Source organism: Corvus brachyrhynchos, unplaced genomic scaffold (genome assembly GCF_000691975.1).
Source record: "Corvus brachyrhynchos isolate BGI_N302 unplaced genomic scaffold, ASM69197v1 scaffold101, whole genome shotgun sequence".
In the NCBI taxonomy this organism is placed as follows: domain Eukaryota; kingdom Metazoa; phylum Chordata; class Aves; order Passeriformes; family Corvidae; genus Corvus; species Corvus brachyrhynchos.
Window position 1 is genome coordinate 15,652,179 of NW_008237239.1, and position 25,027 is coordinate 15,677,205.

Below are 25,027 nucleotides of genomic sequence, written 5' to 3' on the forward strand. Positions count from 1 at the left end.
ATCTGGGCCCTGAGCACAGAGGTCCCATGTAGATGGACTTTGGGCCATCTACACACGACTGAGTTTTACCCTAAGTATGTGGGCAGAGAGAGGTCTGAAAAACACAGATTTTTATAACCTGTTTTCTCAGAAGAATTTATTCATGGGAGTCAGTTTAAAACCTGAATTTCTATATTCGTTCAACAAAAAACGCACAACCGCACAGAGGCTGGGGAGGCATTCTTGTCTCCCAGTGCAAACAAGGCAACATGGAATACTAAAAAAAGTACACAGTGATAAAATCCACCGAGCTAAACATAAACACTGCACCCAGGGTCCTGAAATAGTGATCTATGCTAACATTTTTCCAAGTGAACCAGTAGGTATGACCATTACATATAAACCCAAGTATAGATGTTCTACTCGGACTGTATTTCTAAACTCTGGAACAGAGTCTGAAAGGATGCCAATTACAAAAGGGAGTTAGGGCTGCTTTTAGGATTTATATTCTCTCTGTATGTTTCATGATTATACAGCAGCTCAAATCTTAGATGGGGGTAATGCAGAAAATGCCTACACTGCCTTCAGACACACAAATGTTCTTCTCTGGAGAAGTGGGCAGTGACCACTGGGCCTGGATGTGATGAAGAACTAGTAAAGTAAGCCGACCTTCTTCTGCAGTACCTGATTTTACAAATTCAGAGAAGCACGCAGTTAAAAGTCTTCAGAAAAAAAATTTCCCAAGACCTGGATGGAGCTGACAGTGTGCAGAAATGGCCATCCTACTGCTGGCCCCAGTCCTGTGTTTCCCTGACATAAAACCTTTGCTTCAAACCGAGGACAGCACAGAGAGAACTAATTTTCATATCATGGTTTCCTTCTGGTTTCCCAGGTAGGAAGCTATTTCTAAAAAGGGGGCTGTTACCACGTCTGCATAATCACATACCAAAAAAAGATTAATGTTGTTCCTGTAAGCTTTTGCTTAAGTATACCATGGAAAATAACTTTGATGAAATAATTTGCCCAGAGCACTGCTTGTCTGGAAGATTTCTATAATTTAACCACAGTTCTGTAAATAATTTGGTGATAGACAGGCCATCAGCATAATTTGGTGCTAGACCCATGCAATGTTAAGGAAATGGCCAGCAGGCCAAAATTAAATCAACTGGGACCTAGCATGTACAATGCACATTAAAAACCAGTCCAAATCTATTATTTTTTGGAATATGCTTATCCACTTTAAAGGAAGACACTGATTTTTGCTTTGGGAATTAACACAAAGGAATGTCATGCTTCCTCCCTGTGAGGGAAAGATCACCCACACAGGGTTAAACCTGCAGATCTCCATGAAGATGTACAATATTTTTGCACCATAGCATCCCAAACTACAGCATTTTGTACCACTTTTGGACTTACCAGAAACTTTCATCAAAGTATCTCAGTTCTCCTGTGCTGATAACCTGTAAAATAGCAAAAGCCATTGCCCTGATTTTTACTCAAGATGTAACCAGGTCTGCAAGATAAGAGGTACAAAATTGTATGCATGGTACATTGCACCTTTAATCATCTACCTACCTGAAATACTTAAGCAAGTAGTTAGACATCTAAATGGTCCAACTACAGGCTTAAAATAAATGAGTTTTGTAGTACATGACTGTGTCCACGTAATTTGAAAACTGGCTTTCACATTCCACCTCAAGCAAAGCATCATTTCAGCTACAGGCAGATCAGAAACTTAAAGTCAGTAGCAGAGACAAGAACAGGACTAAGATTTAGTATTTCAGCTGAGAAGAGAGAACAAACGACTGCAGGATGCTTCCCACTGCACTGCTTCACTTCTGGACAAACATTTTTCCATCAGAAATGTCCACAATCAGCATTGCTTTCCTGCATCATCATAATGTAAATGGAGATACATTCTGGAAACCCTTGATGATTTTTACCAAATGAGAAGGGAATGGCAGGGAAAATAGCATACTAAACAAAGGCAACAAAGCCATCCCTCTCAGCTCTACTGAAAAAAGGCCTCAAGAAGCAGACACATTTATATTTCTTTTTAACTGAAAATACAGAGAAGGAGGTGAAGTAGATGGGTTAAAAGCCAGCAAAAAGTAGCATTAAAAAGCCCACCAGGTATTGTTGCAAGAACCTCTAGATAAGCATCTTAAATCAGGGTAAATTACACACCTCATGCTGGTGACTCGGTCATGGGAAATTATGAAGCTACGTGATGTCTCATTTGTTGTGCTGAAAACAAATGTAAATAAATTACTGAGAGAATCTCATTTACATTTAGAAATTCATCCCGATGCATGACATGACTGCTGATGTTTTTTTAAATGACACTTTGAGAAGAAGTGCCACTATTAAAAACAGATCATAGCCACCTCAGCGAGAGCCTGTGCATGTGTGCGTGTGTATGTGCATGAGTGTGCAACGGCAGATGTTCTAGAGAGATCTTTCAGATCTTTGGGGAAAAGGCTTTCTTTTACTGCTGCACGACCAAAATGGTGGCACCAGAAGACAAAACCACCGATACGTATTCTTCTGTGTATTTCCCCCCTTCCAGAGGGGGAAGCAGAAAGACAATGTTATGGATTGGCTGCTGCCACTGCAACAGAAAGTGCAAATACTAAAATGGTAGGAACAGAAAATAGCGTGGCACATCCTTCCATCATCAAGTGTAATAAAACTTCCCCTTAAATACACACACAAAAAGCCTTTTGCTAAGCTTTTATCTCCCCCCTCCACATCTCACATTTTAAGCTGTCACTGAAAAAATTGAGAAGGATATCCAGGAAGCCATAAGATGGAGAGCAAGTTGAACTGCTGTTAGCTAAGCAGCACACATTCAGGCAAATATCCAAATGCTTTAGGAGCTGTCATTCTCCATCCCGCGTGGGAAGGCTGCGAAGAGACGGACTTGCTCGTATCATGATTGCTCTTATTATTACAGCAGTGAAAACACTGCATACTAATGGATGTGTTTTCAGAAAAAAAGACTGTTAGATGGCTTTTTAGACTCTGTGCCTGGCTGTCTGGGCTTCAGTATCTGATACATCCTATGCCTTTCTTTGCTTCCAAAACAGAACTCCAAAAAAAAGTTTGTAACGTGAGGGCAAAATAAAACATATTTCCAAATGGGGACATGACAGTGTTCTACAACCCCACATACGGCAGCATATTTACATAAGCCTGCATAGGTCAGAGAGTTTATTTGTTAAGGGACAAATAAGCAGGCCATGAAATAATTATTTTTCATTGTGCCCTGCCAAACCTACCCAGCCAAAGGCTAAATTGAGCTGCTATTGTGATTATTTGAACTGTGGAGCCAAAAGTCTTCACTGCAAAGCATCCCAGCTGTCCTAAATTTTATTCTGATGGCTAGTTTTCACACTAGCTTGAAACTTGCCAAAAATGCTCCACAAAACAGGCAGGCGGAAGGCTTGCTTTATCCAGACCTACATCAATTACTGATTTAGAGCTGTTCTGAGAACTTGATTATTAACAAATCACTTCCCAAAATTGTTATGACAAGATTCACATATGCAAATGGCAAGCTGCTCGTATGTACACAGCTAGCAAAAGAAATTAATACAAAGGTTCCCAGATTTATTTATGGTTATTTCCTATTCTGCTTTACTGCAAATTAGCCACTAAAATATTAAAAGAAAGGGGAGAGATCCAGCTGCAGCATCACAGCTTTGACATATGGTGACATGGAAACACCCAGGCCATAATGCTCAACATGCTTCTGCCTTCACCCACCTCCTTGGGGAAAAGGATCTACCAGTGCCTTCTGGCACCAGAGGAAGCAAAACCACCACGGTAGCTCTCAAGCTGCAGATTTGGCCAACATACCAAGGAGCAGGTAGGATTACCCTGAGAACAGCTCAGACGACAAGCTTGGGAGGATATTTCATATTTTAAACAAGGTTGACAGTGGAGGAGGGGGAACAACAAATATATTTTTTTAAACCTCATGCTTCAAAGCTTAAATTAATCCCTAATAATGAAAGATTAGGATGAGAATGTGTAGAGAGAAGATTATCCCAAGTCTGCCCATTGTGAGGCTCTTACAACTTTACTTGAGGTGCCTGGGGTTGGTCATTGCTAGAGACAGAGCAGGAGGATCTTGGGAACGATTAGTTTTGTGCTCTCTACATTTATGCTTAAACAACTAAGACACAAACAAAAGACAAAGAGCCTAATTGTTCTGAAGGCAGCAGACTTATAAATAATGAAATGCCCATCACTTGGTATCAGGCTGTATGTACCACAACCCTGACCAGACAAGTGCACCTTACTGCAGCCACCCTCCTCCTCCTCCACACCTCCTCCTATTCTTCATCCTGTTTGTAATTTCACTGTAATATCCTCAGGGCAGCAACCACTCCACATTTACACACGAATTAGAACAACATCTCACACAACGGCATACCAGTCCTGATTGGACCTGGACTGCTCCTGGGAATGCTGCTGGGAACAGTACTATAAAAAGAGCTCATAAATGTATAGAGTTCAGCACAGTAACACACGCACCCCTCCCCCCCCCTCCACCTTTTAACACAGTTAGCATCACCAGACTGTTAACTCTGTTTTCATAATAAAACTGCAGATAGTTTAATCCATTTCTACGCTCCAAGATGGTTGCAGGATGTGTAGCTAAGATCCAGCACACCTCCACCAGCACACTCTGTGAAGTCAGGCCTTTGCAATGGACCCCTGCACTTGCTGCTTAGTACAACGACAGAAATGCTACCAGATCACGTTGTAGAGGTCAAGGCTTAGGTTGAATCTTGCTTAGGATTTGCATGGAAGCTGATCCAATGACGGGCTGGGGACATTCAGGATGAGTAAACGAAGGAAGCCACAACAGGGTCAGCCACATCACCTGTGTGCAACCATTACAGACCTGATTAGCCCAAATTCCCTTCTGATTTCCTTCCTTCCTTGGGAGAGGCTTTTGACCTTTGAGCTAATATTTTAGTATATTCTGGAATTTCAAATTTTGTACAAAATAAACTAGTTATTTTCAGGTACTTCAGATATAAATAGCTCCAATACAAATTTTTAACTTGCTCTGGTACTCAGTCATGCTATTTTTAACTGAAAATATAACAAATAGATTTGAAAATCTTTGGCAACATATTTCCATTTTTCCAACAATTCTGACACATTAATTATTTTGTTGAGGACTTTTTCCTGGAGGACTATGAATGGCCAATATGCTTCACAAAGAGCAAAAGAAAAAGGAAGGGAGTGGGTACAGGTAAGGTGGCAAATCAATAAGTAACTTGAGTGCAAATTCAGGCACTTGAGCCCCCTTTAAAGTCAGGTTCCATGTTGTAGTGACTCTTTCCAATAGTTAATATCTAGAAAAATAGAAGATATAGCCAAAATGTAAAACATATTAAAAACCTTAATTACAATAGAATGGCCACTTTGTCAGGCCTGTATTCTGCATTGATACGGCACCAGAAACTGACCTTAAAAATCTATCATACAGATTACAGCTGTTATCAACTGCATTAATCTCTTTCAAAATAAAATAAAACTTTTTAAAAAGTACAAATGACTTTTTGTTGACTGCCAGATGACAGATCTCTTTTTCATTTGCCTAAAAACTCTACACAGTCAAATTGTGTGTAAAATCCAAGATCGTAATTATTTTTTTTCTGGCTCCTGATGGGATAGTAGCATTACAGAGCCCTTTTCTATATAGCTTTGCACTCAGTGCAAGTTTTGTCCATGGCATAAATGTGGAGATTTTCTGTCTCACAGAGATGAGACCCTCACTGCTGGACATTCTCAGCCTAAGAACTTGAGTTTCTCCATGAACTTCCTGCAACCCGTGACTTAACTCTTGTCCCTTTTGCCTGTGGTGCCAATGGCTCCAACCAAAGCAAACCTGTCCAATGTCACACTTCCACTCTGGAGCAAAGACCACTCAGGAATGATCTTTTTACTTCTACAAAGACAGTAATAGACCAAGGTCTACATGGAACAGGCTGTTGACAACCCCGCACTTACTCAGTCATAGATATGTGACAAAGTCCAATTAAATCCTATTAGGGAATAATACAAATGACAGAGCTTAAAGAATACAGTTAGCTCCTAATTAGACAGCCCATAAATCTGTTCAGAACCTTCAGAATTTACCACCAGAACAGGATCTCAAGACCTTTCACTGAGTTTCATTTTAACAGACCTGTTGTCCACTGAACCAACAACTCTGTTGCTTACAGACAAGATATTTCATCAACTTAAATACTATTAAAAGATGATTATGCACTGAGCTTTCCTGAAATTGTGTAACATTTGCATGGTATAACACATACTCTTACTTGTTCACTGCAGTCTGATTCAAAGTGCTATAAATATGTTTGCCCTTTCTGCTAAGCCCGCCTAAGGGATTAGCAACCCCCCAAAAGTTCAGTTGAATATTAACTGCATTAACTTTGCAGACTGTAACATACTGTTACACTCAAACAGCCTACGGTGTGGTATGGATGACTTGCTTAATAAAAAATGTTTTCTTGCAAAGCCCGATTGCTAGAAAAAAGAATTTGCTCTGTCAAAGGGGGTGACCTCTTCCATTTACTTCATAAAGCAAACAAACAAAAGGGAGAACTTTACAGGGATGTCCAGAGAAATGTTTATCATTTCATCTGTCAAACCAGACGGACTTCCCTTGGCAACAGCAACACAGCACCAGCTCCACTCTACGTTAGAAATTAAGTCAGTTCACCATGAAAAAAACCTGTGAAACACAGCAGCAAAAGTGTCATCTACTGTAGTAATGTGAACTCAAAAACTATAAAAGAACTATGTTTGCTTACTTATTTTGTTAAGTAAGAAGCGCTTTGCGTGCCAACTCCCATAAAAACCTCGCGTGCTGGAAGACTTTTCAGCACAAAGTTATAAAGCAGTGAAGACAAATAAAAAGAAGAGAAAATATTTAAAAGTTGGAAGAGGAAGAGCTAATAGGAGTGTGAAAAGGAGCTGACTTGATAGCTAGTGACAAAAGTCAAGTAAGAGCAGATTCTCGAACCTCCCAAGCAAAAAGCTTCCAGGCAGAGGCAGGGGGTGACTGGCAGTATCTGATCAAAAGATGAAGAAAGGCAAGAGAAAGAGGAAAATGAGAAAGGCTGGGACAAGTTTCTTAAGGTTATGAGGTAAAAAGTATCCAAAAGATTGCTAAAATACTTATAAAGATTTAAAAAAATCCTCCTTCATTATAATTGCAGTAATAAAAAATGTAGAGCCTGTCTGTTATGGGATGAAAACAGAAATTGCATAATACAGGGGTTTTTGCTTTTATAAAAATACCCAGATGACACAAACCTTCTCTATGCTGCTGTGGAAACATGTAACAACACTCAAGAGACCTTAATCCTGAACGCTGCAATGAAGCCTTTCTCATTTGGTCTTCAAGGATCACGTCTCTATCAATTTGCAAAAACATACTCTCCCATACAAAGGACTTGGGTGTTACAGAAAATAAATCCAAACTTTGAGAGTTAGAAACCATATTTCTTCATAATGCTGGACATTTACTTGTTTCTGCCATTCACCATCACCATTATGTTGTCTAGAAATGGAGACCAACAATAGATGTAGGTAATTACACAAGAACTTAAACTGCAGAGAGCTTCAGACCACAACATTAAACTGGAATTAAAGCTTTACAGGAAAAGAGATATGTTTCAGTCCCTGCAATCACCTCCCTCCCTCAAACACACACTGCACACCTGCTACCCACCAGCCAGATGGGACTGAATTCTCCTGAATCAGATCTTGGACTTTTAAGCTCAGCTTGAGTTCAATTGGATTTCAAGACATGAAAATATATTATCATTTCACATTCAAAAAATTACACCAGTGTCCAGGAACTTCTAGTTTCAGTACTGCTTGGACAATTAGATACGTATTAAAGTGGGATTATTGCCCCAAATGTACTAATAGAAATAAATAAAATGCAGCTTTGCATCAACATTTCATTTAATTACACATGCTCACTTAATACATGAAAAACAGAGAGAAGCTGATTTTATATCATCAGCATGTTAACTGACATTGGGAATTTAGCTAATTTGCAGTGACCAGCAGTATTTTTTTAAAAGTCCACAAAGGCAATTTAGCAGCCCAAACTCACTTAAACATTGTAGGAACTGGCCCTTAATGCACAGGTATCATAAAATATTAACACATGTTAAGAAAAAGCTGGGAAGCATTATATTCCTAGAGAATTTGCTAAGCTTGCATAATGTAACATTTGTCGTCAATAAAGTTTCCTCAGTTATGAGATCTCTAGCCTGTTTTCCAGAAGAAAGTCTCTTTTCCTCTCTCTCTATTCCAGCAGCACAGCTCCACCAAGTCCCTGCTGCCTGCACTCCAGTGGAGTACTGGCAACTGGCAAAGTCACATTTTTAATTGGGACTGGCCTCCAAATTAAGATTTTCCCCACCTTTTCCTTCAGTCCTGAAACCAACTTGAGACATGCAGGGGGTTAACAAGTCACCGGTCACCAGCGAGCCCTTCTCTGCAGAGGCCACGGGCATCTGGAAGCTGCTGCCGGTGGTGTTCCGCCAGAGCCACGCCTGGCAAGTGCCAAGGCACAGGAATGCGAGTCCTGCTTGCTTGGCCAGCCTTGGACTGACCTTTAGTCGTAACAGGGAACAGGAGTTTTGTTAGTGAACACAGAGTTCTGGTCTACACATTTTTTAAATTGATTATTTTATTGATGTAAAGTGCCCAGGTGCCCTCCCGACAGTCACTAATATAGATTTTGAAAATAAAATTAATTAAGGGCCAGTCTGGACCACCTTTACTGTCACCATGTAGTACCCTTTTCTACAAGTAACAATGCTATCAACCAGCGAGCACAAGTAGAGTGTTTGAGCAGTATTTCATTACATCCCAGAACACCTGACCATGGAGGTCAAGATCACGGTCACCTATCTATGCACACACACGCACACACACACACACGCACACACACACTCCCTCTCCTCTCCTACCTTCCAAAAGGGGAACCGAAGCACAGAAAACTTAACCAGCCAAAGGCAGTGTCAGAGCTGCGCCGCTCCGGGCTCCGTCCTTCCGGAGCGCGGCACAGGGCGAGCCTGAGCGGGAGCAGAGCAGCCTGGCACGCAGGCTAATCTGAATTACACTCATCCAGCCCTCGAAATGGTTCCTCATTAGCTGCGGGTTAATGGAGTCCCAATGAGTAGTGTTATTTTCATCCCCTGCCTACTGAACACAAAATTCATTTGCAAATATCCTGTAAAATACTGCAAAGCAAGCCAAAGAGATATGACAACATAAGAGGCATACTATTTATGGAATGCACTTACCGTCATTTAGAAAAGGAAGCTGACATGAGCAACAGCCTAAATTTAGCAACACATTTAGTTTTTATTCACTAGTCACAATGACAACATTTTAGAAGGCTACTGCACACCTTGTGCGCCGAAAGGTTCCACTGAAATCAAGACAGACTTTGATCTGAAAGGAATTTGGGATCAGCTCCTTAATGAATACAACACTGAGTTAAATTAAGGCAATCACCATCTTGACTTTCTATTCCAAGTAGATATAAAATTACATTGATTGCAGGAAATGGTGGCATTCAAACAATATTGCAATGGCCAAAGCCTGAAAGCTAAATTCATTGTCAAGCTAAACTAGGCTTTCAGAGGGCACCATTTGATTTGAGGCAAAAAAGCATCTGCAAACCACATATTTTCAATTAATAGTGTAAAAGGCACAGAGTAAGAAAGGAAAAACACAGGTCAATATGCTACATGCCACTCACAGAAGCAGAGTCTCTGCATGAAGATACTGTGCATGTACATCATATATATGTATATATATGTGAGTGCATGTGTGTGTTCTGGGCTTTTTGGGGGTATTTTTTAAGGCAGCCTGTACTACAAAGGCCAAATTTGAGATCCAGAAAGGCACAATGCATTTCCAAACAGCCTGACAATGCTCTTTTACCCAAGCTATCTTTAATTCAGAAGTAATTTCAAATCAACAGCACACAAAGTTAAACCTAGTTCTTTTGAAAACTCAGAAAAAGAATTAATTCGAACCCTTACCTTTGGCACCTTAAAGACTTTTGGCCATGACTTACCTGTATAAATAGAAAGAACTAATTTACTACAGAAATGCCCATGGGCAAACATGTTCTGGCTAATGAAGTGTTCAGCTTTTGCATGATTAACCAGCTGGTGGGGGTGGTGTAAAAATCACAGGGCATAAAATAATAAGAAAAATCGATTAGCAGCTCTCTTTTATAGCACTCTATGAAAAATTTCCTTATTTTTGCTCAGCAGTTTGGAAAGTGGCTGTAGAGAAAGATAGACTTGAATGACTTACCAAGGAGTCAGGCAGAGACTGCACCAGGCACTCACTCCTCCAAGACCTGTATCGCAGAGAGGTTCAAGTGAAAAGCAAGATACCAACCAGCACCATGGCTGGATTACTTATACAACAGGTCCTGCCACTAGTCATAAGGGTAGTTTTCTACTATATAGCAAAAGACATTCTATAAAGTAAAAACCATGATTATGCCTTGACTCAGTTCAGTTTCTTCCCCAATGCTCTACACTTGAACACCTCAGCTGGCTACAGCCATTCCCATGAGCCAATTAAAAAAGTGCCTCCATATGAGCCCAGTGATTCATATGCTACTTAGAAATAATGCACATATTTGGGTGATGCTACATGAAAAAGATGGGGCTTGCACTCACTAGGGACAAAAATCCTCTTGCCCTTCCTATCCTGTACAAGGGGTTCCTTGCAAGCTCACATGCTCTGCCCTCAAAATAGGACCTAATTAGTGTACAAATATTTGGCAGACAGGTCACGAAAATAAATTTATCATTAACTCTCCCCTAAACCAAGGCAGGTTATCCTGAAGCAGTTTTACTTCGTACACATTTGCTCTGGGTAACCCTTCAGCTCAGGTACAACTGGCATATAACAGTTTCTTTAAGAAGAAAACACACATATTTTTATGGCATGGAATTACTGCAGAAATATGAAAGAGCTGCTCACATAAAACATATGTATCAGGAATAAAAAATAAAAGCAAAAATTTAAGTTACAGACAATTTTCAATAGGCCATTGTAATAGGCACAGTCCTTCTTTAACATCATTAGTTCTATGGAAAATGCATGTTTTACACCTATTTATGGACTTTCAAAGACTGGTTTACAGCTATGTACCATGGGAGACACAGGCAAAGGATTTGCATCTCAGGGATTTGCAAAGTGTTCCAGCCCTGGGGATGCAACCATAACTCCAATGCTGGGACTTCATGGGCTGGGAACCTCCATTAACTCCCTCTGGCAATATACAAGCTGTTCCCTTATATCCACAGCTGATTTCTAACCACAACCAAATATTGCCTCCCCGAGAGTCCTCCGTTGTGGTATGTGATGGTATATGATATACCTTCATATGCCCAGTTACCTGGATATGAATTCAATTCTGAAATCATTCTGGTATACCGTGAATGCTGTGGCTCAAAATATTCAATCTTACCATGGGATTCTTTGTGAGGAATAACAATTTTACCTGAAGTAAGAGTTATTTTTTACGAGAAGAACCAAAGCAGAACTCTGAAGCCCATTTTCCTTCTTTTCATGTGTCCTGTATTTACTTTAATTACCACTTCCTGAGGAAGACAGTGTCACTTTAAATGCACCCAAAGAAACAATTTTTCCATGCAGTTTCCCTATAGGAGCCAGGCAGGTTATCCTGAAAATGGATCACTTCATGCATACACCATATACTCTACTTCACCTAAAGATTCACACTGAAGAACTGGTCAGGCCCATGCAGGTTAGATAACTCTAAAAATATTCCATAAAGGTCTTCCTTTCTTATCAGGTGCAGCTGAGAAATCTTGTCACTAACTTCATGGTCAGTCAAGACTTCTGATATTAAAGAGGTTTTTGCCCATTTTCAAGGCATTGCTGGGTAGTTGGATCTTTCTACACTTGCACAGATCTTGCTTTTGAGCCTCCTCTAACTTTTTGGAAACATTTCTACATATTAACACTTAAGAAAGTGGGCACAGAGCAGACACGAGCAAACAGAAATAGAGGGAAACTGAAAACACTGGCATTTCTCTCAGTTCATCAGTTGTGAAAGTGCTATTTCCAGATAGAATTCACCATAAAAAGAGAAGTTTCTAGTTAAGCAAGAAGTGGTATTAAATTCCACTTAAGTCTAATTTCTATGGTCATATTTGAATCATGAGCCATTTCTAAAATGTCGTGTATTTCTAACTCTGGTGAACTGGGACCCTGACAACACCGGCACTTCTAAGCTGTGCTTGAAGCTATTTTCAAACATGGTAACAGCCTAATATGGTTACAACACAATTTATTAATTGCAGCTATACTTGCTAAGAAATTATGCTGTGCAGTATCTAAGTAACATCATAATTTTGGTAAGCCTACTTGTTTCAAAAGTAAAATTGTTTTTAAAAGCCTATTTGCTACAGAAAGTGAATGCTTGTTAAAACTGTATATGTATGTATGTATAACTGATATGAGGCACAGCTGGTTTACAGAAGGAAAAACCTCATTCTTCAGACCTGTGCATCATACTCCAAAAGCTTTATGTAATTATCTGTTTGTTTACTTATGAGCAATTGCTTCGGAGGAGCCCCCCAGTGAGTGTTTGCTCTGTGCTCTGCAGAGGGGTCAAGCACAACATACAGACTGTGCTCTGCAGGTTTGCCTTCACACACACAAAGGTATTTAGGTGCCTAATTCCACTTATACCCACTCTCAGTGAAATTGATAGAGAGTAAGTGCCTCTGAGGACGTGATCTTTTGACATCAACGTGGATTCCCCAAATGGATCCAGGTCCGTGCTTTTACGGACACCAAAACAGCAGAAAATAAAAACATTCTGCTTTGTTGGCCTCCTTATCCTCTTCTATATTGGAGTTTCTCTAAGACCATAGTCCCTGGTAGAAGACATAACAGCCAAACAGGCTGGTCTAATTAACCAGAGTTTTTCACACTAATTAGGAACAACATGAGCATTAAGCAATCAATAGGACACCTTATGCCACTACTGCTTAAGTCTGCTTTGAATACTTCTGGTTCAGATGTACCCTTGAAGCATATTTGGAGGGTTCTTCCTGACATCCTCCTACGCAGCATCAATTTTTAGCAACAATAATCTTTCCCATTACACTGGAAATTGATAAGCAACATTGTTAACCTATGTGATGCAGCTGAAAGTCAGATGTAAAGTTCATATCGAGGAGCCAAAGGATTTTTTATTTTATTTTGGTAAAGTATTTTGATTACTTCTAATGTGATTGTACACTTGACCAATGAGTAACATAGTATGATATTTACCACACTGCAAACAAGTTGCATACAGACTTAACACACACATCCCACTCAGGAGCAAGGGGAACCATGCTCCACCAGTCACTGTACGCTCAGCAACTCAAACTCACTTCCAAATTCATATGAAATAACAATGCAGTAATTTATTCAAAAGTCATTTAAAACTCTTTCTGAATAACTTCTTAAGGACAGCTGGCAGGAAAGTAATATGTCTTAAGTACAGATAAAAACAGAAAACCTGTAAAGCATCTTTTCCAATTGAGAGGCTCAACTGCTAAAATTAGTTCTTGGAATTTCTCCTTTGGGTGCCAGTTCAAACCTTGCTCCAAATGACCACTAACTAACAATCCTCCGGACTTTGAAATAATCCACAACTACTCAATATGATCTGTTTGCTGACTAGGTGCATGCAACCCCCTCACAAAACATCACATTCTCATATACTTATTTTAAAAAATGCACTTTTGTTCCAGTGTCCTGAAACTAACTGTACAAACACAAAGAACTCAGATGCCCTCTCAACCCCCACTGGAAGTGACAAGTGAGTCCTTCTAAAATTGCAGACACATACTGTCAAGTGCAGGTGTTTGTAAACAAGTTTGGAAATGTTTCTAATTATAAACCATATGAGTTAAAATTAGAAGTCCAATCCGCTAGCCTTAAATAAAAGAACTTCCAAAAGTGTTCATCTAAATGACAGCAACTAGTGATGTTTCATTTATAACAAGAGCAGAGTTCCTGTGCCAAGCAGCACACTGCTCTTCACCGAACTTTCCACTATGAGCTACAGTACATTTCTTAAAAAAAAAAAAAAAAAAGATTTGATAAGAATTTTAATTTGCTGTCATACTATGTTACTGTGTATTTGAAAGTACAATCTAAAAATACCCTATTCACAGGTCTCCCGTGTTTCATATAATTATAAAGAAGGAAAAAAAATGTTCCCAAATCTTCTGAATCTGTCTTGGCTGACAACATCAAAGTTCAGCTTTTCTGCGGAGCTTCCCACGCTGACCTTCTGAGAACTCAAACCAAACTCTGCTTGAGGGAGCCTTACTCTTCTGGATGAAGTTCTCCTCAATAACCTCAACTACTGCAAAGCTTGGCTTGCCTGGCACCAAACTGCTGAGAGACAAAACTCGGAAGGGCAATCCCAGAGCTCTGGCTGATGGAGATCTCGGGATTCTGTCACTGAACTTGAGATGTCTCAGACTTGCCTTCACTACTCTGATGTGGAGGTCAGAAATGCAGCTCTAAGGAGCCACATGCTTCGACCAACACTTCAGACAGAGGCTGAGAAAAGGCAGATCCTGCAGCCCTCATACACCATTTACAATGCAGTATGATGAGATAGTGCAGACACACAGATGGACTTTAACTTTGCAGAAGTTTAGGGAGAAAACCGAGCTAAAGGAGAGGGAGATCTTTTAAGGGGAAAAGAAAAAAAAAGATTAATTAATCTCATTATTTCTTAAAGGAAACATAACAGCACATTTGAGCATGTCAGAATAGCTTCAGCTGATTACAAGGGAGCGAACATGAAACAATTGCAGAGAGGCTCAACTATGGCCTTAATTCAAGAAAGGGGTAGTCTCCTGCTGCACTGTCCTGAAAAAAATGGAAAGGGACATGGATTAAACAGTGAGAACCTGCTCCAGGAACAAGGTGGGACTGGCCCTGCCCAGCAGATATCCCTCTGTTCCCAGCCTACAGCACAGGCAGGGGCTGTGAGTGGCAGTGAAACAACAGCTCTTCGTCTCCTGCACAGCCATTCTCCTCCTCCTACTCCACTGGGATGTTACATGACAGAGGAAAAGCTCAAACCCATCCTCCTCAAGAACCAGGACAGAAAGTAAGTTGCCCATGTCTCATCACAGTCAGGGAGCTATTTCACATAATAACCATTATCCAACCTTTCCTTTTCCTTCCTTTCCTTTCCTTTTTAGCATTTGCTCTGTAAAAATAATAGTGTAAAAATATTTTTTTTCTGGAGATCCTTTTGAAATTCACTGCCTTCAACCAACATGACCATACCAGTTTAGTGCTGTACCTGGCAAGTGTAGTGCTTTCAAAGCATGAGTCTTGTAGGTGGCACTTCCTTTGCTGCAAGTCATAAAATAATGGAACTGCTTGGGTTGGAAGGGACCCTAATGATCATCTAGTTCCAACCCCACTCCAATGGGCAGGGACAGCTTCTACTAGACCAGGTTGCTCTAAGCACCATCCAACCCAGCCTTGAAAACTGCCAGGGCTGAAGCATCTAGTTTCTCTTGGCAACCTGTTCCAGTGTCTCACGACCCTCACAGTAAAGAATTTCTCCCTAATATCTCATCTAAACCTGCTCTCTGTCCGTTCAAAGCCATTTTCCCTTGTCCTATCATTATACCCTGCTAAAAAGTGTCTCCCCTCCTTCTTACAGGTGACTATAAAATCTCCTCAGGGCCTTCTTTTCTCCAGGCTGAACAACCCCAACTCTCTCAGCCTGTTTGCATAGGAGAAGGACTCCAGCCCTCTGAGCATCTTTGTGGCCTCCTCCAGACTCAGTCCACTGGGTCTACATTCTGCCATGCTGGGGACTCCATAGCTGGACACAACACTCCAGGTGGGGTCTCACCAGGGCACAGGAGAGGGGGAGAATCCCCTCCCTCAACCTGCTGGCCACTCAGCTTCTGTTGTAGCCCAGGATATGGTCGGCTTTCTGGGACGCAAGAGCACATTGATGGGTTTTATTGAGCTTCTCATCAACTAACCTGGAACTGCTTATCTCTTAAGCCATTCCCTGCCTTTTTAAGCCATTTTAAGCCAATTCCTTTTTTTGGGGGGGGGACATAAGTAAGGGATGGAGAAGCCACTTTGGTGAAGGGACCACAGTAAAGAGTGATGGTGCATCTCATCTGCAGCTGGTGGCTTCTACCCCTCTTTTCCCCCTCATTTCCTAGGCTTGGGTACCTCATCCTCCCCTTTCCCGGCTGGTGCTGTGAGAGCTCCCTCTCCTGTTCCAGTTTAACCAATGTTAGACCCTGTTGTACTGGAAGCATGGCCTGAGTGAACAGAGCAGGTTCTAAAAGAGTCTCAGTGAACTAGGTTTCCTGCCAGAAACTGGCACCAAAATTAATTCCCTGAGGGGGTATAACTATAAACTTCCAACTAAAACCTATGAAAATTTACTTCTTTATTGAACACAGATATGTATTCACATGCCCAAATTTGTATACATGCTATGGATATTGTGTATGCACGATATATACACATATATACCCACACATCTATGTGCACACACACACGTAGCATTGCAAATCTTTAGTGCTACTAACCTCATTGCTATTTTAATTCAAAGCAAGGATAAAAAACATTAGTTTCTACAAGCCCATCTAAACTTCTGAATGTACCTGTACTGGGTTAACCTAGAAAAACGTTTTTTCCTAAATGAGTATATATTGGACCTGTGTTTGCAAGTCTAAAAAACCCAGGCTTTTCACCGGGTATATAAATATTTTAGTTAACAATAAGTATGTATTTAGGAGATTCTGCATCAAAGTCTAGATCAGATAGGGCAATTAACCCATTGCAGTTTTTCTAATATATTAGATGAAAGAAAATACATTTAGGAAACGCATAATCAGACTTAAATTAAGCATTTGAGTGGTAAAATAATCTCAGATAGCGCTTTATTTCTAATATTTTCTGCATGCTCAAAATGAAAGCATGAAGAGCAGTGCAATTGCATATATCTTCTACCAAAAATAGCTGGAAAATACTAAAGAAGAGTGCCTGCTGGGTTGGTTATAAAAGTAAAGTATAATCCATTAACTGCTAATTAGAAGCATCAGAAGCAGGCTTTGCTGCAATAAGAGCTGGCCCCTAAGTAGATGTTTCTGTAACCATTTAAAGGCACAGGGTTTCTCCAGTTGCTGAGAATGGAGCTTGGATGGTTTCAGCATAAAGGCCATGTGAAAAGAGACTATGGCACTTGGCCATGTTACCCAGCTGTTTTCTAAATATGATGACAGGTGCCATTTTTTCCATTTGATCGTGGAACGTAATACATCTTCAAACAAATTTTCCCCAACTAGTCTGGTGCAGTTACATTTCACAGATTCAAATGTAAGAATGTTTGCTTTTTTTCTCTGACAGACACATATTGCAGAGTCTTTGGCAGATATTTCATTATTGGCCTTTTTCTCAAAGCTGATTTTTTGGTTTATGTATTATTTTGCTTTTTACTGCTGTTATAGGAGGGAAAGAATAAGCACTTGGGCAAAGGATTTAATTCTGAAGGAATTAAAAAAGGGAGAGAGCTACTATTTATAATTAGACAATAAAATTGACTTAAACAAGGAAGGATTCTCTTCCTCTCTTTCACTACTTCCTAAAGGATGGGAAGTACTGCCATAATTTCTCCTCTTCTTTATCTGACTAGCTACCTGGTCAAACTGAGCTCCTTTCCTATCACTCAAAGGCCAAACAGGTCTTTTGATCCATTTGCCTATGAAAAGGTCTTAAGGGGTCAGGACAGAAAAAGGCAAAGCCAGAAGAACTCCCAGTACTCCAGCTCCCTGCAGAAGTATCCAAGACACAGAAAGCAGCAATTATGGACATGAATAACAAAGACATGACGCCTTGAAATGGACCACAGGCTCCAAACCCCAGCCATGCTGCATGTGGAGCCAAAGGGAGCTCAGCTTCCTCCAGGGCTGGAGTGGCCTCGAGCAGTGCAAGAGGACAGCATACAAGTCAGGCTGCACAACTCAAAAAATCAGGAAAAAACCAAGCAGATAACTAACTTCCCATGTTAAAAAAGGGACGTAGCTAGCACAAAGGGAAATAGTTCAGTTCAATGTTTTGGGCTTTTTATCTCCATGGATCGATCAGCAAGTAAACATAGGAAGAAAATTTGTGTGGGGCAGGAAATGAGGGCATTTAGCTTTTTTCTTTCTGCCCTATTTTCATCTTCAACACAGAAGAAACTTGTTTTTTCTTTTAAAGTGGTGAAATAGGGGCATCCATTAAGAAAAATTAATACGGTAATGAATCATTTTTGATTGTTAAACATCTAAGAAACAATAAAACTGAGATTACAGTAGAAACAATAAAATCAAATTTAGTTTAAACCAATGTCATAAATATTTGTTAAACCTGGTAGAAGCTCTTACCAGGCAGATGAGTATATCTGTTTTCGTTCTGAATGTAAGAAAACAACTGTAAAATGCCCCAAAGCCATGGAGGGAGTCACTGTCAAAGACATGATTAGTAGTTCAGAAGTTATCTGATTCGGGTCACATGGTGTTCCAAAAACCATACCTAAATATAGCATGCAAGAGATCCGCACAAAGAGCAATCCCATGATGGGAGCACACTAAACTCTCCACAAAATTAATTAGGGTTATTTTGAGGCAACCAAAGGAAAGCAAGGGGGGGGAGGAAATCAATCATTGCCCTGCCCAGTTCTGCAAGAGCAGATGTCCCTGGTATGGACAAGACCCAGTTTGCAGCCTAGGCACTCAGGGAGATGGTTCCAGTGGAGAACCCCACATGGCACCAGTGTGGAAGGTGGGTGGGGAGCACAGTGTGGCTGTATTAAGGAATACAGCTCACTGGGGAGGAGGATGACCCTGTCAGCAAGGGGACCAGCAGGAAGCCAGTACTTGGGTTCTTCTCTTGCTGTTAACAGCATCCTTCTAACACAGAACCAAAACAACCTTTTTGGAAAGGGAAGGTCCATATAAACAATACCCTTGGCACAAACCAAGACTCTGGGAAAAAACTAATGCTTCCCAAGGCAGAATGGAAAGAAAATAACCTGTTGGAAGTTGTTACCGCTGAAATCCTCCATTAGGATTGCCCCTTGACAAGGAGGAGGTTTTTCTCATGAAACAGTCTAAAGAGCTACTTCTAACAGCCTTCCCTATGTTTAGGCATAAGAAGCAACCTCACGGAAAAGTGTGCAGATCCTCAAAAGGCAGCGGGAGCGGGAGAAAGGGAGGAGTGTTCCTCAGGTCTTTTGAGTTTCTTTTGGTCCCTCTCTGTTAAGTGGCCATGCTATTTCCTATGTTTCCTGAACACTGAATTACCATGTGGCTTCTGACCTCTGCTGACCTACAAGCTGATTTCAGCCAGCTGGCCTAGCTCACAACTTCCCTATAAAATCTATTTCTAAAAACTAAAAAATTCTGCTGGTGAATGCCATGGCAAAGGTTTTAGGATGACCACAATCAGCAATTTACTTTGGCATCACCTTTGTTCCTAAATACCAGGAGGAACACCATTCTTTTCTCATGCACTAGAACATGCAGGACGCGCTGATGTTACCTTGAAGACCCGGGCAAAGCCAAAGCAGGGGCTATGGAGAGCAGGACAAAGTGCAGGACAAAGCTGAGAAGAGGCAGAGTTGTGAGGAGTGCTGCTGTCAGCAGGTAGAAGCCAGGCTCTTGAGCCCAGACCACGGAGCAGGTGCTCCAGAAGGCAGGTAACAAAACAGAGTGAGCGTGGGACACAAACTGCAAATTTCGGCTCCAACGCTTCAGGCCATTAGCAGGTGCTTCAGGCAGTCATCCAAATCAAAGTAAGAAAGTGGAAAGAGCCAAATGCTGGTTAAAGAGGTTTGCTAACGTGAAAATCCCAACACGGGCAGATAAAACGTTTCCCCATTGTGGGAGCAGGCTAGTAAGAAAAAAAGAAACAAAAAGCATATGCAATTTTTATAAAAACGGCTGTGTTGGGGATTTTACTATCCTGTACTCAAGCCCCGAGATGCAAATGTTGGCTGGGATGCTGAGATCAGCAGTTATATGTCCTCAGGTGGTTAGAGACAAGACAGAAAAGAGCTGGCATTTGGGGAAAATAGAGGGCCCATTTGATAACACTTCACTTGAGCGTAAGAGGGTTTCCCCTGTGGGTATTGTCCCAAAGAAAGCTCCAGGCAAGTTTAGAATGGTTCATTACTTGTCACATCTAGAAGGTGAGTCAGTTAATGATTACACTGACTCCCTTTTGACTTCAGCTTCACGTGTTTTCAATCTGAGAACTGTGCTCTCATCAAGTCAAATACCACTCACCACAAAAAGAAATATGGAGGGTATCTGCTTTTCAGATGCTCACGGCACACTGTAGTTATTTTATTTGTCAGGATTTTTCTGGCGCTTTGCAAACCACATTTTTGGTAGCTAATACATAGAGTTTGCAACCCATGTTCAGGGGGTGTCACTTTTCTGTAACAACATCCAGTTCAGAGACCTGGCACTTGCTTTGTTAGGATTATATAGTCTCCAAAGGGTCCAATATTGGGGCCTTGAAAGGATCCTTATAAAAGCTGAATATCTACTTCTTCAAGGGTTAATTCCCCAAGGTCTCCTCAACCTGGAACAACACTACCTGGCTTAATTTACCTTACACAGACATAAGAAATAGAACTGGCTACTCCAAGCAGTTGTTGGTGCAGGCTAATTATATTGGCCAATGATAGTATATTTAAATCAGATGGTCACTTGAACATTATTGACAAAGTTCTCCTCACTGAGGCTTGCATCCCTTGCCAGAGGCTAGCAGGCTTGACAGAAGGAGAGAAACAAATTCCTTTTATCAGAGTAACATGAGTCAGTATGTGGAAAGATACTTCCATCTGCTCTGTGTTTCTGGTGACATGACATTACCGTACAATTTGGTATACGTTTATAACAGAACAGATAAAACAAGATGGCTCAGCTACTATCGGTTTTGTTCCACATGCATGGGGAGTTCTCTCAAGCCATTTTCTATAGGAGTGGCTAAGACTCACAATGGAAATTCTGAGGGAAAAAACATGCTGTTGTTTCTTTCAGAGTGAATGGCACAGACAGACAACTACGGTGCACTTCCAAAAAAGAAACAAATTCTCTTTCTCAAACTGCTCTCCAAGGAGATGCATTTGGTCAGGTACAGGAATCACCAAAGGAAGCTGCTGCATCCAGCAACTTGCAGACACACACAATCTACTAAACACAACCCATGAGCAGAGTGGCCTGTGCTGTTTCTGCATTAATTTTGTGTCCCTGTAGGTTACCAGATCCCTGGGACTTTCATGGTCTGTGGGCAGCAAATCGGCTGAGCCAAAAGGGAAGGTTCCACCTGACTAGGCCAGGAGGAGCTATATTAAGCTTGTCTCAGCTGGAGGTCAATCTGCATATTTTGAAGGCTACTTTCTTGGTAGTTGGTCAAGCAACCAGTGACCAGAAATTAAGAACCTAATCTGTATAACATCCATAATCCACAGAACACTTCTGAAGTCCAGACCCTATGTGTATAAAGTTCTTAATTTCCAAAATGTTTGACCAAAGCCATTTCTCTCAAGGCCAAGCAGGCTCTTGGGTTTGTTAAGCAGTTGCTTCATGTCTCATTTCTAGTAGGCTGCTGGTAGCCCTGCAGCCAAGAATTCATTTTCACAATTCCAAAACATTTTTTGATACTTCCTGACCAAATGGCTTTGCAGTAGAAATCGGTTTCTGCCACCATCTGCTGTTCCATAGTTCAGAAGGGCTAACATTTTCCTTCAAGAGGGAAAAAGTTGGAGAGAATGCATGGCCAGTACAAATGCTTTTCCTTACTGTCACTTTATAGGAAAGGCTTGGCCTATTTCTCAGCAGCTGTGAAATTGTCATCAGCAGGATTCTTTACAAAGCTTGGTGGCATATGGAATATATTGCTCACTTCTTAATACTGTAAAAACAACCTTGCTGCATATCTGAGCTAGGCAAAGAAAGCAGGTGCTTGATAAAAAAAATTCATCATGCATCAAGCTTCTATGGACTTTATAGCAACTCTAGACAAGGATATTTTGGAGACAATTATGAGTTTGAATTAACTAAATAATATTTTACAGAAGCTCCTAGGCTTCACAGGCAGGACAGTCCCTTAAAAATGAGCAGGTGAAATCACTATGCCACAGGATAACATCATATTCTGCTATTCACAAAGGCAGCACTCACATTCCACACTGAAGGGAAGTGTCATCCCCCCCTCTGTATGGTATTAAAAACTGCTGCAAGAGTCCCATCTCCATTTCTGGTGTGGTAAGAGATTATTTATTTAACATCAGTTTTAGACCATCTCTTTTTTTCACAGATTGGCCTTATTTTTACAGCTTCTTAACCAAGAAGCAAATTAAACAAAATAATAACAATAATAAGAATAATGTAATAAATCCATGGCATTCTGGTAACCATACACACTGAATTGCAAACACAGGGCTAGAATTGCAGGAGTTTAGGTTCTCACTACAGAAGACACACAAAGGACAAAGGGTAAATGAGCTTGTTGAATATGCTGGTCTTTAAAGCACAAAGTAGTCAAGAGCATTTTCATACACAGTCAGAAATGAACATAAGATGAAGTACCAGGAAAGGGATTATGATGTGATGCAGTTACGTGCCCACTGCTGTGTACTGCCCAGTGAATGTCCACTCAGCCATCCCTGCACATACACACGCAGATACATTCACGGTCATCGGTGCCCTGCTGCACCTAGAACGGCCCAAGCAGGTGAAACCAAAGGGCCACTTAGGCTGACAGGCTTGTTTGGACCAGTGGCAAACAGCAGATGCTTAGTGAAGGTCATGGAGCAGGCATATAGTGACAATTCCCCAGACTACTCTTCCCAACATCCATCTATTTGCGGCTCAGAGACTTCCTTTAACACAATACATACAATTTTTCCAGATTAGTGATCTGCTTTTAGAAATCCTCACTTGCTGTTACAGATGATTATTCAGAGCAAGGTTCTCCAGCTACATTGCATGTTTCTTGTACTAAGTGAGCTATTACATACTGATATGGAAAAATCCAGCCTGCTGCCCTCATCCCAGAGGGAAGGGCAAACTGAGTATTTGGGCAGCCCGTGCTGCCTGAGCTGCTGTACAGGTCTTCTGTGCATGATCCAGAGGGAAAAGGGGTCTGCTGCAGCCATGGCATTGCACAGCAGGAAAGGTCCCTGTGTGATGGTGGAAGTTTGGAACTCCTGTCCTAGAGGTTATGATTTTGAGCTGCACATACACTATTAAAGCCATAAATACAGATCTGTCATCAATGGAGCTCTGAGGTTACTCTTTGATCTCCTGTCACTGTTTAGATAAGTGGCCTTTTAGCAAAATAGGATAGGGAGCACATTGCTGGACACTGAAGAAGTACCAGCTACATGGACAATCACGGGACAGCATGCACCTGTCACTTCCTCACAGTAACACACCAAGAGGGTCATCACTCTTCCAGAGGCATCCAAAAAACCAGTTCTTGTTCACAGTTCAATATGTTTGCTATTTATGCACCTCCTCATTGCACACGTAGCTACTCTATTCTTTACCACCCAACAAAATGTGATTAAGTCAGAAAAGAAGAGGCCAAAAGAAAGTGCAGTGTGCAAGAACAAAAGACTCTCCTGGCACTTTCACACTCTATTCATGCAATACACAAACCAAAAATAACACAGACCAAAGCCTACTGTCTAACTGAGCAGGCTTAAATAATATTTAGCTCTTTCTATCATCCAGAAATCTCAAAATACTTTACAAGAGTGTGCAGACTTTCCAGAATGCAAGCTACTCCTAGGGACTTGCTCTTTCCATTAGACTGCATCACTGCCTCCAAGTATGAGCACAGTTTTCTTGCAGCTGATATGGTAAGATGCGTATGTGCATTAAAGGAATAGTTTTTACTTAATTTCCTGTGCACTGATTGCTTTTAATACATTGTTTCAGACATTCTGTGTATAAAAGTAACAGCTTACCACACACCTATGTTACTGTGATACTACATGTGCAAGTAATACTTCATGCAAGATGCAGTCCTCCTTTCAGTTACAGTAGGAATGTAATCAATAATCAAGCTATAAATGCCTCCTCTCAAAACCTTGATTCAAGGAAAAAGTAGGTTTAACAATCATTAAAAAAAAAAAAATGATAGAGGAAACAAAACCATGAAGAGATGAAGAGTTTGGTAGAAATAGGGAAAAGTCAATGCTTTACTCCAAAAGAGACAAGCTTGCAGAAATTATCACAGAAGGAGTGTTTCGTAACAAAATTCAAATGGCAACACAGAGCAGAAATACTTGGAAAGCTCAAAGTCTTACTTTCAGCATGACCTGTCAAAATCAGCATGGAGAGCAAAGGGAGTCGATAAAACATTCCCATGTTCACCTGCACTCTCAAATCAGAAAGCTTCTGTCAACAAGTTCTGGTCTTTGCTACAAAAGTGGGAATCCATGGTAACACCTCAAAAGGCTGAGGATAGATTTCAGATTTACACCTATGAAACCACACTGATGATTTCTAAGTATTTGTTGAACAAATTATATTTTGCATACATCAATGCCTATGGGGTTCTGAACAAGGGCTGTAACTAATATAAACAGCATATGAAAACAAACACTTCTCGAAGTTTTTTTTTATTTGGTTGGGTTTTTTTAAGGTTTGCAATGAAAATAGTATTGTTCAGACCAAAAAAAAAAAAAAAAAAAAAAAAAGCCAAAGAAAAGCACCAAAAATCTACCAAAATTTGATCTCCATTCCCTCCAGTTAGAACTGTTGGTGTTTGTGTAAACTCAGCTCAGGCAAGACATAAATAGCATCTTTTTAAGCTAATGATTTTCACCACAGGCCATCTAAAACAGGTGTTAGGAGTGGCCCTGAAACAG

The 25,027-nt window shown here is 40.8% G+C and overlaps 1 protein-coding gene across 4 annotated transcripts in view; it reads right to left on the minus strand.

Moving 5' to 3' along the window:
- The window catches only part of ESRRG (estrogen related receptor gamma), a 342,621-nt gene extending 332,214 nt beyond the window's left edge, over positions 1-10,407 (minus strand). Inside the window, exons 1-3 of one of the 4 annotated variants that reach the window (XM_008630337.2) lie at positions 10,366-10,407; positions 2,167-2,226; positions 1,396-1,439 (exon numbers count right to left, since the gene is read on the minus strand). The gene's annotated coding sequence lies outside the window, so the exon portion shown is untranslated. Of the gene's footprint in view, positions 1-1,395; positions 1,440-2,166; positions 2,233-10,365 lie in introns of those variants that run through there. The other 3 variants (XM_017730039.1, XM_017730040.1, XM_017730038.1) reach the window with 3 other exon arrangements.
- Positions 10,408-25,027: the final 14,620 nt, after the last annotated feature.